The 13,370-nt window shown below is 35.6% G+C and overlaps 1 protein-coding gene across 2 annotated transcripts in view; it reads right to left on the bottom strand.

The window, feature by feature from the left end:
- The window catches only part of LOC123566512 (cAMP-dependent protein kinase type II regulatory subunit-like), a 241,381-nt gene extending 229,909 nt beyond the window's left edge, over positions 1-11,472 (bottom strand). For both annotated transcript variants that reach the window (XM_045360685.2, XM_045360682.2), the window contains exon 1: positions 11,194-11,472. The gene's annotated coding sequence lies outside the window, so the exon portion shown is untranslated. The remainder of the gene's footprint in view (positions 1-11,193) is intronic.
- Between the last annotated feature and the right edge of the window lie 1,898 nt (positions 11,473-13,370).

Below are 13,370 nucleotides of genomic sequence, written 5' to 3'. Positions count from 1 at the left end.
TATTTGCACATTGCAAATGACAAAATTCCACTTTAGAAAAGCAAGATAAGTCTGGAATGGGATTACAATGTCTTATGTATGAACACAAAAGCTTCTCTGAAAAGTCTTAAGTCATTAACAGACATGCAGCTTACTAGTCATAATATGACAATGTGTGCCTGTGTGTGCACGCTTGTGTGTTTATGGAAAACAAAAATATTTTGAGCGTTAAAAGTAAAATGTTTTTTATTTATCTTTCAAAATTATCATTCAGCCTGTTTGAGCTGATATATCTCAAAACATTGACCCCAGTCGTAACACAGGGATAAATATTTCTATTTGTCTTTTTTTTTTTCAAACATATGAGAAGCTATGTGGTATATATTTGTTTTGACCGAGATATTTATGCTTCACATCAGTGCTCATTAGAGAAATCGTTTCTTCGTTTTAGATCTTAAATCTTAACATAAGTTGCCTTAATTATGAGTTAAACGTCCAAACTTTTTTCAATAAGAGACACAAAATATGTAAAAGCCAAGCCTCCAAACCATCCTCCATGTACTGCAGACTTTGTTAGCTGACTGATGATAGTCCCGTCAGCAACACTTGAGGTAAAACTTTGTATGAGAGAAAAAAATGATTGTTAGTCACGTATAACAGCGCAAAGTATCTTTCGAAGCTACCTCTCACTGATAAAAAAAAGTCAATTTAACATATTTTGTGAAGGTTATTAGATACAAACTGGTTTAAGACGATGAGGTTTTGATCTCTTGTTACATCATCGCTCTTTTCACCAATTTGAAATTTTAGGTCAGATTACCAGAACGTGACCAACTCTCAGCGGAACAACAACAAACAGCTTGTAATTTGCCGGAAATGATGTACTGTCCTAGAATCTCCAGTAGCACTTGCTGCCACGGATATTTGAATGAACAGAACTACAGTTTGATCTTAAGCACGTAGACGAGTTACTTCGCAAAGTTATATACCGTATATAAGATCGTCGTCAGACGGTCATAGTAAGGCGTAGGATAATGAAAAGGTGATTCTGAAAAGGATGTATGGCATTTCCTTATTTGAGCCGTGTCATGAGAAAACCAACATAGTGGGTTTGCGACCAGCATGGATCCAGACCAGCCTGCGCATCCGCGCAGTCTGGTCAGGATCCATGCTGTTCGCTAACGGTTTCTCTAATTGCTATAGGCTTTGAAAGCGAACAGCATGGATCCTGACCAGACTGCGCGAAGGCGCAGGCTGGTCTGGATCCATGCTGGTCGCAAACCCACTATGTTGGTTTTCTCATGGCACGGCTTATTCATAGGGAACGTCGGGAGCGTTGAGAGAGTATTTGATAAACATAAAATTTGCTTTAAACCTTTCAACCTATAAAGAAAGTTTTCTTAACCAAAAAGATAAAACCAAAAAGAGGGAAATGTGTGATTTATTCACCAAATACAGAGTTTGGGGCAGTTCAACAGTATGTCCGCCGACATACAAGCCGTTGTTAATCCACATTTGGATAATGCATATGCTTATCAAAACAAAAAAAATGCTTCGCGAAATGTTACCACATATAAAAAAAAAACTGCATTACTGTGTAACGAAAAGAAATATTTTTGTAAAATAGCTTCATAAGTAAACACAGAAAAAGATATCTGTCACTTTTCGCTTCGCAAGTTCGACAAAGAACTTTTTGTACAGCTTCCATATTGATACCGTAAACGTGTGTTATATTTGAGAGTGCAAATCATTTGAAACCGCGATTTAGAATTTTATCGTATCAACAAAGGTAGGCAATCAAAAAGCTGACAGAAAAAAATTGACTGCTAGTGTTATGGAGCTTGTGTTCCTCTTTGAGTCCATTTCTAGGAAAGTGATATCTAATGAATCACTGAAAAGACATGTCATGATAAAAAAAGATAAAATGTTGTAATAAGTTTTCATATATCAATGTTACCTATTGTATTGGAAAACAGACTGCTATAACTTCTTATGACTGGATTTAGAATATTCAATTCAAATACATATTTATCCACAAACACATTAACTATCAAATCGTGAGCAGATAATTCATGAATAAGTGGTTTATAAATACTAAAGGCATCTGGAACAAATTGGGGGAGGTCTGGGAAGTTTAAGTCACTAATCAGTAATTATACTGCACCGTTTGTACATTCCATGAAACTTAGAACAAAAATAAGAATCATGCTGCTTACAGATAAAGTCCATTGCTAAATTAATCAAAGAATTCCCCTAACACCAGCATATGTTCGAGCTTCCCTGCATTTACCTGAAATATTTCTGAAATTTTAATAAATGGAATTTGATTCGAAACAGGTGACTGCAAGTTCTGCCAGTACCGTCTTTCCAGACAGAGCACCAGGGGACAACTCAATTGGTTTAGATGCTTCTTGACAACTAAGCTACAATTCAATATTACAGAATGGCTTACTAGTGCTAATGTGCTTGATAAAATAAATTTTGTTTTAAATTTTGATTCAGATACATTAATCCTTAAACCATTTTTCGTTCAAATTGTGAGTATACTATTCTAGAGTGAGGCGGAAAAAAAAAAAAAAAAAAAAAACGGGCAAAATATTAGATCAGCATCAGCATGTCACTTGCTTCCAATATAGTATTGTTCATGTGTATGAATGGAATGTTTCCTAATTAGTGAAGATAAGATTTTGACAAGGAAAGCAGGGATGTGTGTGTGTGGGGGGGGGGGGGGGGGGGGGGGTATCAGTAATTACCAATTTATATGTATATACGACCAGCAAATAACCTACATACATGTAGAGCAAAATCTATCTCGGGTTATTCTGCAATAAACCACTCGCGTGCACTGACGTCATCCGATCCAGGTGCGTAGCACGGTCGTAAAAAGTAGTTACCATTTTTTCTAACACTTTTGATACTAGTATGTTGTGTTAGAATCGAAATAACAAGTTCCCAAGTGTGATTTATCGTAGAATAACCCTAGTTTTTCGTTTTTATGCGAAACAATACGGCCTTCGTAATATATTTTTACGCATAAGAACTCAAAACACGGGTTATTCTACGATAAACCACAATTGGGAACTTATTATTTCTTAATTATTGTACATCACGAAATATTCTCGTAAAACTCTAGTTGGCCAAAGGATATTACGTGACCATTTCTAATCCAACAGACAGAATTGCGATTTTTTCTGGCCGACAGCAATCACAAATGAATCTGCATATTTGTTTGAGTACAATGCCATTAAAGTAATAATTACCAATCTATTTTACCTGGTAAAACCAGACACACATAACCGCCAGATAAGCCAATTTCTAAAATGCATAAAATAGAAACTGAGATAATGAGATAAAATTGTGCTGTTCACAATGACATAACTTTTGTTTTTGTTCTAGCAAATTTTAATGGATATTAACGCCTAGTTATCATGGTTATCATTCAATTTTATAGCGTGCGATAGTTAAATTGATTTACAACTCCTGTGGGAAAAGTGCTTTATTTTCAATCAATTTTATAAACTTTTAACTTAGATTAGATCCTCTGTGATATTACGCGTAGGAACATGAAATATTAAATTCAATTTAATTCAAAGCATGTACATGTAAAATACAATGCCTGTAGCAAACACTAACGTTATATAATGTGGAGCACACAAAGTGCATGACTATTTGCAGTTTAAGTCATTATTTTAGTTACCGTGGTAACAATAATTTCAAATGTCATAAGCATTTAAGAAATGCTTCTTAACTTCTTTCTAAAACCTAGTGGGATTACCTATGGACTGTATTGATTCAGGTAGTGAATTCCATGTTAAAATGTTATATAGTAAATGGTCGTGGATGCTACAGATTCAACGGGAAGAACAAAAAAATAAACATGTGTTTCCTTGTACAATAATAATTATGAAAATTGGTTTTCCTGACAAAGTTATCTTTCATGTATGATGGACATTTGTCATGGTCAATCTTGTGAACATGACAGAGACTCAGCTGTTTGACTCAGTAAAGCAACCCAAGTTTATGAAAAAAATTCAGTATGAATCTGACTACTTAATTCGGAGTAACCTGGAGCTTGGACCTCAAAGTTTTGCCTAAACTATTATACCAGGCAGAACAAGTGTAGTCAAACAAACAATGAACAAAAGAATTACAAAGTGTCTTTCGACTATTAAAATCAATGACATTACACTATCTATTATATATATATTATAATAGAAGAAATGTATTCAGCGCAAGGTGTTTGCTTGCCTCCCCCTCAATGAAATTTCATTTCTTGAAATGAGCCACACCATGAGAAAACCAACATAGTGCATTTGTGACCAGCATAGATCCAGACCAGCCTGCGCATCCGCGCAGTCTGGTCAGGATCCATGCTGTTCGCTAACGGTTTCTCGAGTTGCAATAGAGTTTGAAAGTGAACAGCATGGATCCTGACCAGACTGCGCTGATGCGCAGGCTGGTCTAGATCCATGCTGGTCGCAAACGCACTATGTTGGTTTTCTCATGGCGCGGCTCAAATATTATACTGAACAGACTGTAACAGACGGTTGCATAGAAGTAGGGGTGTATAGTTTATAGGTCGCTTCCAACAGCCTTGCTTTAGGGTTAACTCTTTAGCGGCGTAGTTAGAGTGTCCGCCTACGGATAACGAGGTCCGGGAAGTTTGTTGCATACATAGACAGGAAACGAAAACATTACAGACTTGTGTCCTACTTTGTATAATTGACTTCAGTTTGGAAATTTTGCATTTAATACATCATGTGCATCATTGAAAATACATTGAGAAATACTGGTAAACAAACTGTAAAAGTGGTTTGATTTTCTGTACTAATAAACCGTCATCGGTAGAAAAAGAACATTTCACAGAGAAAAGACCTATATACGTGTATAAGATGAAATTTCACATGAGGGTCGCATATTTTGGTTCCAACTCTAAACCAATTTTACGTCTATGCTATCATAAAGATTATTTCTATAACATCAAAATTTACAATTTATTTCTTTGCTACATAATGAATACGTGTATACTTAAAAAAGGTTATAAAAGGTGTATTTTACACATGCATCGTTACCTTCATAGAAACACGTAAACTGTTACTAGGAAGAAAATATTCACACCATTGCCTGCATAGAATAACCTTGATAGAAACATCACAAGGTTACATTGATAGAATCACTTACATTGTTACAATAATAGAAAAACTTACACCGTCACCAGGATAGAAACACTTACATCGTCACCAGGATAGAAACACTCACACCGTCACCAGGATAGAAACACTTACGCAGTCACCAGGATAGAAACACTTACATCGTCACCAGGATAGAAACACTTACACCGTCACCAGGATAGAAACACTTACACAGTCACCAGGATAGAAACACTTACATCGTCACCAGGATAGGAACACTCACACCGTCACCAGGATAGAAACACTTACACCGTCACCAGGATAGAAACACTTACACCGTCACTAGGATAGAAACACTCACACCGTCAACTACGAAAGACCCGTGGTGACATTTCAACTTCATTATTTCACGATTTCTGCTTCCTGATTTCACGATTTCCACTTCATGAATTCACGATTTCACGATTTCCACTTCATGAATTCACGATTTCACGAATTCACGATTTCACGAAAAAACTTCACGATTTCTTGATTTCATGATTTCACGATTTCTTGATTTCACTATTTCCACTTCATGAATTCACGATTTCACGATTTCTGCTTCCTGAATTCACGATTTCCACTTCTTGAATTCACGATTTCACGATTTCCACTTCATGAATTCACGATTTCACGATTTCCACTTCATGAATTCACGATTTCCACTTCACGAATTCTCGATTTCATGATTTCCACTTCATGAATTCACGATTTCCACTTCACGAATTCACGATTTCCACTTCACGATTTCACAATTTCCACTTCATGAATTCACGATTTCACGATTTCCACTTCACGAATTCACGATTTCCACTTCACGATTTCATGATTTCAACTTTGGAAACGTTGAAATCGTGAATTCATGAAGTGGAAATTGTGAATTCGTGAAGTGGAAATCGTGAATTCATGAAGTGGAAATCGTGAATTCATGAAGTGGAAATCGTGAATTCAGAAAGCAGAAATCGTGAAATCGTGAATTCATGAAGTGGAAATCGTGAAATCAAGAAATCGTGAAGTTTTTTCGTGAAATCGTGAATTCGTGAAATCGTGAATTCATGAAGTGGAAATCGTGAAATCGTGAATTCATAAAGTGGAAATCGTGAAATCAGGAAGCAGAAATCGTGAATTCGTGGATTCATGAAGTGAAAATCGTGAAATCAGGAAGCAGAAATCGTGAAAAAATGAAGTTGAAATGTCACCACGGGTCTTTCGTTGTCACCAGGATAGAAACATTTACATCATTCCAAAGATAAAACACTCACATTATTACATTGATAGAAACACTTACCTCGTTGCAAGGATAGAAACACACATTGTTACATTGCTAGAAACACTAACATCGTGACCAGTATAGGAACACTCGCATCGTTACATTTATAAAAACACTCACCTCGTCACCAGGAAAGAAGCAGGCACATCGTCACCAGGATAGAAATACTCACATCGTCACCAGGATAGAAACACTCACATCGTCACCAGGATAGAAATACTCACATCGTCACCAGGATAGAAACACTCACATCGTCGTCAGGATAGAAATACTAACATCGTCACCAGGATAGAAACACCCACATCGTCACCAGGATAGAAATATTCACATCGTCTCCAGGATAGAAATACTCACATTGTCACCAGGATAGAAACACTCACATCGTCATACGAACTCTAACACATTTACATTGATAGAAACACTCACACCGTCACCAGGATAGAAACACTCACATCGTCATACGAACTCTAACACCTTTACATTGATAGAAACACTCACACCGTCACCCGGATATAACGCTCACATCATCACAAGGACAAATACAATCTCACCGTCACCAGGATGAAGCTCACGCCGTCACCAGGATGGAAACACTCACACCGTTACCAGGATAGAAACATTTAAACCGTTATATTGATTGAAACACTCACAGCGTTACATTGATAGTAACATTTACACCGTCACCAGGATGAAACACTCAAATCGTCATTAGGATAGAAATACTCACACCGTCATTAGGATACAAACTCAGTTACATTGATAGAAACACTAACATCGTCACCAGGATAGAACACTCACATATTCACCAGGTTAGAACACTCACATCATTACATAGATAGAAACACTCACATCGTCACTATTCTAGAAAAGTGACAGAAATCACGATAGAAACGCTTACACCGTTTCCTTGATAAAAACGCTCACATTATCACCTGGATAGAAATATTGACCTTTAACATGTTACATAGATAGTACATTGACGTGGACTGATTTGCTTGACCTTGTCAAAGCTGACGTGATGTATGTTATTCATAGACAGTGACCGTAACCAATCAGAACAGGCGATGCAATTAAATCACAGATGTATGCTTTTAGTAACACTCAGAACAAGAAAGCAGGGAGATAATTCAGAAAAATATTCAAGACCAAGTTATTGCTATTGCGCTCTGCACTTCTCTCTGATATCTATGACCTGTATTCCAAGTTTTATTGAAATTAATGATATCTCTAAAAGTTTCTATGTACTATTTCCTATGATAATAACCAACCGTAAGAATATGTCCTGTCTGCAATTTCCATGTATTCTGTTTGGCTCAGCAAAATAAACAGTAAAGAAAAGCGTTAACAAAAGTCCATTTCAGTAGGTTAAAAGAAAACAGCTTGGTATTTACAAACAGTAATTTGAAGGTCTTCGTTTAGTGGGACAGGCTCTTTGAACAATAACTGTTTAACAAATCTTAAAATCTATTCAAATGAATTATGTAAACATTCTATTCGTGTTTTCTTTGCTTTTTTAAAAAAAAAAATATTTATCCATTCCTTATGAAAGAACTATACAGGCAAACACATGTAAAGATGGCCTTTTTACGTTTACTGTGCATCAGTCGTGTTTAATGTAACACCCTTCTGTCCACATAATTGACACCATTCTATCCACATAATTATATACCGCTCTTAGGTAAGAAAATGAGAACAAGGATTGATCTGTCTTTTAAGGTTTCTTAATGAAAGACCGCAAGTCAAAAGATCAATTGAGGACTGCTGAACTTTTTTTGTAAAGATCAAACGTTAACCAGATTTACTTACCATAAAACAGGCTTCTTATGTTCTCTAGCTCAGCTTGTATGAACATGAAACCGTGCTCAGTGCTAAATGAACGTATAACTTTAAAATGAGTTTATAAAACAACGTTATTGCAAGCTATCAAGTTTAAAAAGTTATTATTTCAAATTCTGTTTTCAGTGAATATAAAACTTCAAGCTTAACTTCGGAGTAAATGTGAAAGCATTTTTTGTTTAAAGTTTTACAGGTGGGTTAATTCTAAACTCCGAGGTTCTTAAAAATTCAGACCTAAATAGTTGATGTGAAATTAGTTCTTGCGTTTTCTTTCAATATCAAGCTTCCTCTGAAGCTATAGTGGTGAAGTCTTGACCTTAACACAGCTGAGAAACATTAGCATGGGTTGTATAAAATGTCCTTTTTGGGGTGGTGCGTGTCAGAATCCACACGACACAATTTTCCCTTATCATAGTGTTAGTCTCGTTGTCGTACTTTTCCAGATCCTTCTGGATCATGGTGTGCATCCAATGTTACTGTGTGTGAAAGGATCGCTTGCAGATGCGTGGGGGCGCAGGGAACGTTGCGTATTTCATTACCTCTCGAACCGAGTTCGCGATTTCTTTACTTATTCTATGTTTATAATAATTTGCGACTGTTGGGGAGAACTTGCTTTCAGACTGATATAAAGATTAATAGGTGTGAACTACTGTTCATCAAATGTTGGATGCAGATATGTTGAGATACTGTTGTAAAAGTCACCATGTCCCTTGCGAAATACCATGTCCCTTGTGAAACACTATGTCCCGTGTGAAACAGTTAAATTTTGTTGCAAGACCGCATTTGCTATTATGTGTTAAATATAAAGATTTTATGGAGTACATTCTTAACCTAGGTGTTCTTGGTTCATAAACTACCCGACAAGAAATACAGTTGCCTTTATTCTGAAATCTTTATTCTAAAGTCGTGTAATACCACACCAGGATATTTACAAACATAAACCTTCAAATAAACTGTTAGCTAAATGAATGAGTGTTTATCTCTGGTTTGGCTTATTTCAGACAATATAGTGTTTGTATATCTCAAGGTCTTACATCACTGTACCAATTTTCTATCTAGTATACATGAAAATTTACAAGGTTGTAATTTTTTAGGATTAACTTTAAAGTTTAAAGCATTATAGGTGTATAACTATATGAGCCGTGCCATGGGAAAACCAACATAGTGGGTTTGCGACCAGCATGGATCCAGACCAGCCTGCGCTTCCGCGCAGTCTGGTCAGGATCCATGCTGTTCGCTTTTAAAGCCTATTGGAATTGGAGAAACTGTTAGCGAACAGCATGGATCCTGACCAGACTGCGCGGATGCGCAGGCTGGTCTGGATCCATGCTGGTCGCAAAGCCACTATGTTGGTTTTCCCATGGCACGGCTCATATGCAAACTCCATCACACTGTACTGCCTAAAAGTCTTCAAATACTGTCATGTTCCAACTTCTACAGAGTCATAGCTGCAGGTTATAATTTTCCTTCCAGAAATAAGAATATCACACAGTGTTCAATATCAGGAACGTGAAGTAGTCCTGTAAAAATGTTACTTTCATTTCAGTTTTGCGATTCAAACGAACTTTTGCAACCAGTCAGACAGAAAGTTGCTTATTTACGGAAATATGAGTTTCTTCAAATATTAAATTACAACTAAAATATGTCACTGTTAAATTGTTATTTTTTTTTAATATAATCTGTTCTAAATTATCTTAGCTATCTTATCTAGGCATGAAAGAATTTATACATATAATGAAAATGTTATAACTTTTAATTTTCCGAACTGGGAATAAAAAATAGTTCTCTTACACACATACACGATTCGTGAAGTCCTGACTTCTACTATTAAAGAGGCTGTATGGTAGAGCTATTTATTTTTAAAGAGGCACCACAAAATAACTGTATTCTTTTGTATTTCCATTCTATTATACATGATTTGCATGAACAATATGAGATATACAAGAATTTAGTTTCAAATTGTCAGTGACATATATTAGGCCAAGACAATGTATTTAATGTCTTAACATTTTATTGAATTAATGTAGTAATATGTACTTAAATCAGTGTATTTAGTTAAATTTCAATCACATTTTGTTTCTATAGTGTAAGTCAGTTATTCATCTATATTCTTAAAACTATACTGAAAAGAGATTGACTGAATAAGTTTGCAGATAAAGTTGTGAAAACACATTTATTCAGGAAGGGCCTAAATTGTCCACCTGAAAACTTGTAGTATAGCTGTATATTACCTGTATTACTAGTATAAGAATGATTTTCATGAAGATTTTGTGGGCGAAAAAAGTAGGTCACTAGATAGTGGTGGGTCTTTAAACGTCCCCAACGACAGGTGTCAGTCTACAGAAAGTCTACACTGTGTGAAGTTATAGCACTTCCGGATAGCATCTCTGCCGTGATGTCTTACCGGCACCACGGACAGGCTGCGCGGTAATAGTCGTGCTCATGGTTCTAGTCGATGAGCTATAGTTGACCCGGTCCGACCTTAAACGGAGTGGAGCGACTGATCGTGGTAGTTAACTTGATAGCTCAACAGGAATTAATTTGATTGGTTGAAAAAGTAGGATCACTAAGATAGAATAAAAAATGTTTAATAATAATACGAGTGCGACTGCTTTATCATATAAAATATATTGCAAATAAATTTCTCTCTATAGATCGACGCGTCGTACGTGGTTCATTAACATATAATCCGCATTAATACTGGGCTTTGGGACTTGTTTTGATTAAAATATTCAATAAGCGTTATGAATGTGCACAGACATTGGCGCCGTATTGTAACCCGTTTGAATCTGCAGTAGATGTCTTCGTTAATATAACATAAATATACGAATTATATATTTCTGCATGATAACTTTAAATGAAATAATATTGATTTCGTACAATTATGATTATTTTACTGCTATGTCTATGTAAATCGAAAATGAAATAAATATTTACCTCTGTATTGGAGTTTTTCGGGGTTTTGATTTATTGAAGAATAAAATAGCAGAATCGATCTCCTGAAATCACAATGCACAGAAACAGTAAACGTTTATATTAACAGTTCCAATAAGCAATGTGTCTTGAAGTACAGTTTATATCCTCGTTAAATATATAAATAATTGTAGTTAAAAGATGTCTTCCAGACACGGTTGAAAATTAATAGAAATATCCCCAGCACATGTCTAGCCAATTATTAAAAGTTGCACCAGTTCCCCAGCAGGATGGATAAAGTTATAGAAACCTCCAATAAAAATAGATTACGCTATAAACATTTACAACTTTCAAAGTGTTTAATCATTGGATTATATTGAATACGTACTTAGATTTCAATCAGCCAATTTAGATTGGATGGATGAGAAATTTTATTGATCTGTGTCGCATATTAAATTAATATACGAAAGTTGACAATCGTCGTTCAGTGACAATAAAATGAATATAGGGTTTTGCAGCACGTCATGTCTAAAGGCTTAAGCCCACCCGATTAACGCAGTAGGTACAGAACATGACTATTAGGGTAGTTAAGGCACGTTCGGATCTTCTTTTTTTTTTCTACATTGTAGAATTTAATTAAACCCAGATATTTTTTTTCTTTTTTAAAACTCAGTTAATTTAGAAAAACGGCAATTAAAAAGATAGGGTCGTGTTCTCGATATTTTTTTTTTTTTTTTTTTTTTTTGCTAAATTGATTCAAACAAGTTTGACCTCGCACAAGTTTTCATAATTGGAGTATATGGACAAATCACAATTTTTATTAACATTTTCACGAATAGAATTTTTTCTATCATGTAAATTTTAATGAAATTTCTCACAGTCGTAGATAAATATATGGCGAAATAAAATGTATAGGTCCCTGTGCTTGTTTTGAGATATTGCCCATGACTAAAGCGATCCGCTCATTTCAAGCTGAATTTATCATTGGGCATTTTTGGAATTATTTACCTTGTCAGATGTTTTAATAGTCATATTTTAATTTTAGACAGATATAATAACGTTACCGTTGTTATAAATTTACTCACTGGCTGTGAGTTCGACACCCTGCTAAGCAAACGGTTTGACAGGCTAGCATTCGGCTTTCTCCTCTGATTCTGTGATACACTTGCGAAGAACGAAACAATACTGAAACAGAACCCTGCAACAGCTTAACTGAGAACCGATATATAAATAAATTATTTCAAATACTCTTTAAACAAGGCGTTTAGGTAGTTCTGCACGTTCCGATAAAAAGAAATTCTTCAAAAATGTATCTGAGGCCATCACTTCATATCTATATTTGAAATACCCTAGAGTTTGAACAGCATTTGGGGCTCTACCAAATGATGATATGTCTGCAGAGAGATCGTAATATGACTCAGTCTCTTCCGCCTTCCTGAATATTGATATTTTGGTATTCAGTAGTTAGACCCAAAAATGTTCCAGAGGTTACATTCTTTACCTGTTCTGTTTTCTAAAATTTTCAGAGGAGTCAAACTGAATATGGTACCCACCTCCGCTACCTACCAACTCAGCGCCTCAACTTGTACCCCGCAGTCAAAATTTCTGGATCTGGGCCTGACAAAGAAGCTTTATGTATTTAGCATAGACTTTATATTCTCAGAAGTTCCTGTCTTTTCTAAATGTGTATAGCAAACAGTAAAATATAGACCATTCATATACTTTAGCTTCTTTTCTAATTGTGTAAATTTAACTCGTGAAATTGTTATGACTTTCCCTTCTTCTCTCTCTCTCTCTCTCTCTCTCTCTCTCTCTCTCTCTCTCTCTCTCTCTCTCTCTCTCTCTACCTTTCTTTCTTTTATATTGATGCATGCAGTAAGAATTACCAATTGAAAATAATACTCTATTGTAACAATCAGCTCTTTCTGTATCATCGGCAGCTAAACTTCGGGCGAGTTCATGCGTTTCCGCACGCGTTCGGAAATACCACGGACACGTGCAAATAAAGAAAATAATACAACAATCACCAACTTTTAAACGTCTAGGGAAGCAAGAAGACATTAAAATAATTTCAAAATAAAAACATACATAAAAAATTTATTGTCTGTAGAATACTTCAATAGGATAATAAATATTCTCAAATTATGAATAAAGTGGCTACAGGGGAAAGAATAAGATACGTATCACAGGTTTTTGCTTAT

Source organism: Mercenaria mercenaria, chromosome 8 (assembly GCF_021730395.1).
Source record: "Mercenaria mercenaria strain notata chromosome 8, MADL_Memer_1, whole genome shotgun sequence".
Classification (NCBI taxonomy): domain Eukaryota; kingdom Metazoa; phylum Mollusca; class Bivalvia; order Venerida; family Veneridae; genus Mercenaria; species Mercenaria mercenaria.
The sequence above is the reverse complement of the archived record's forward strand: the minus strand, read 5'-3'. Positions and strand labels throughout refer to the sequence as shown.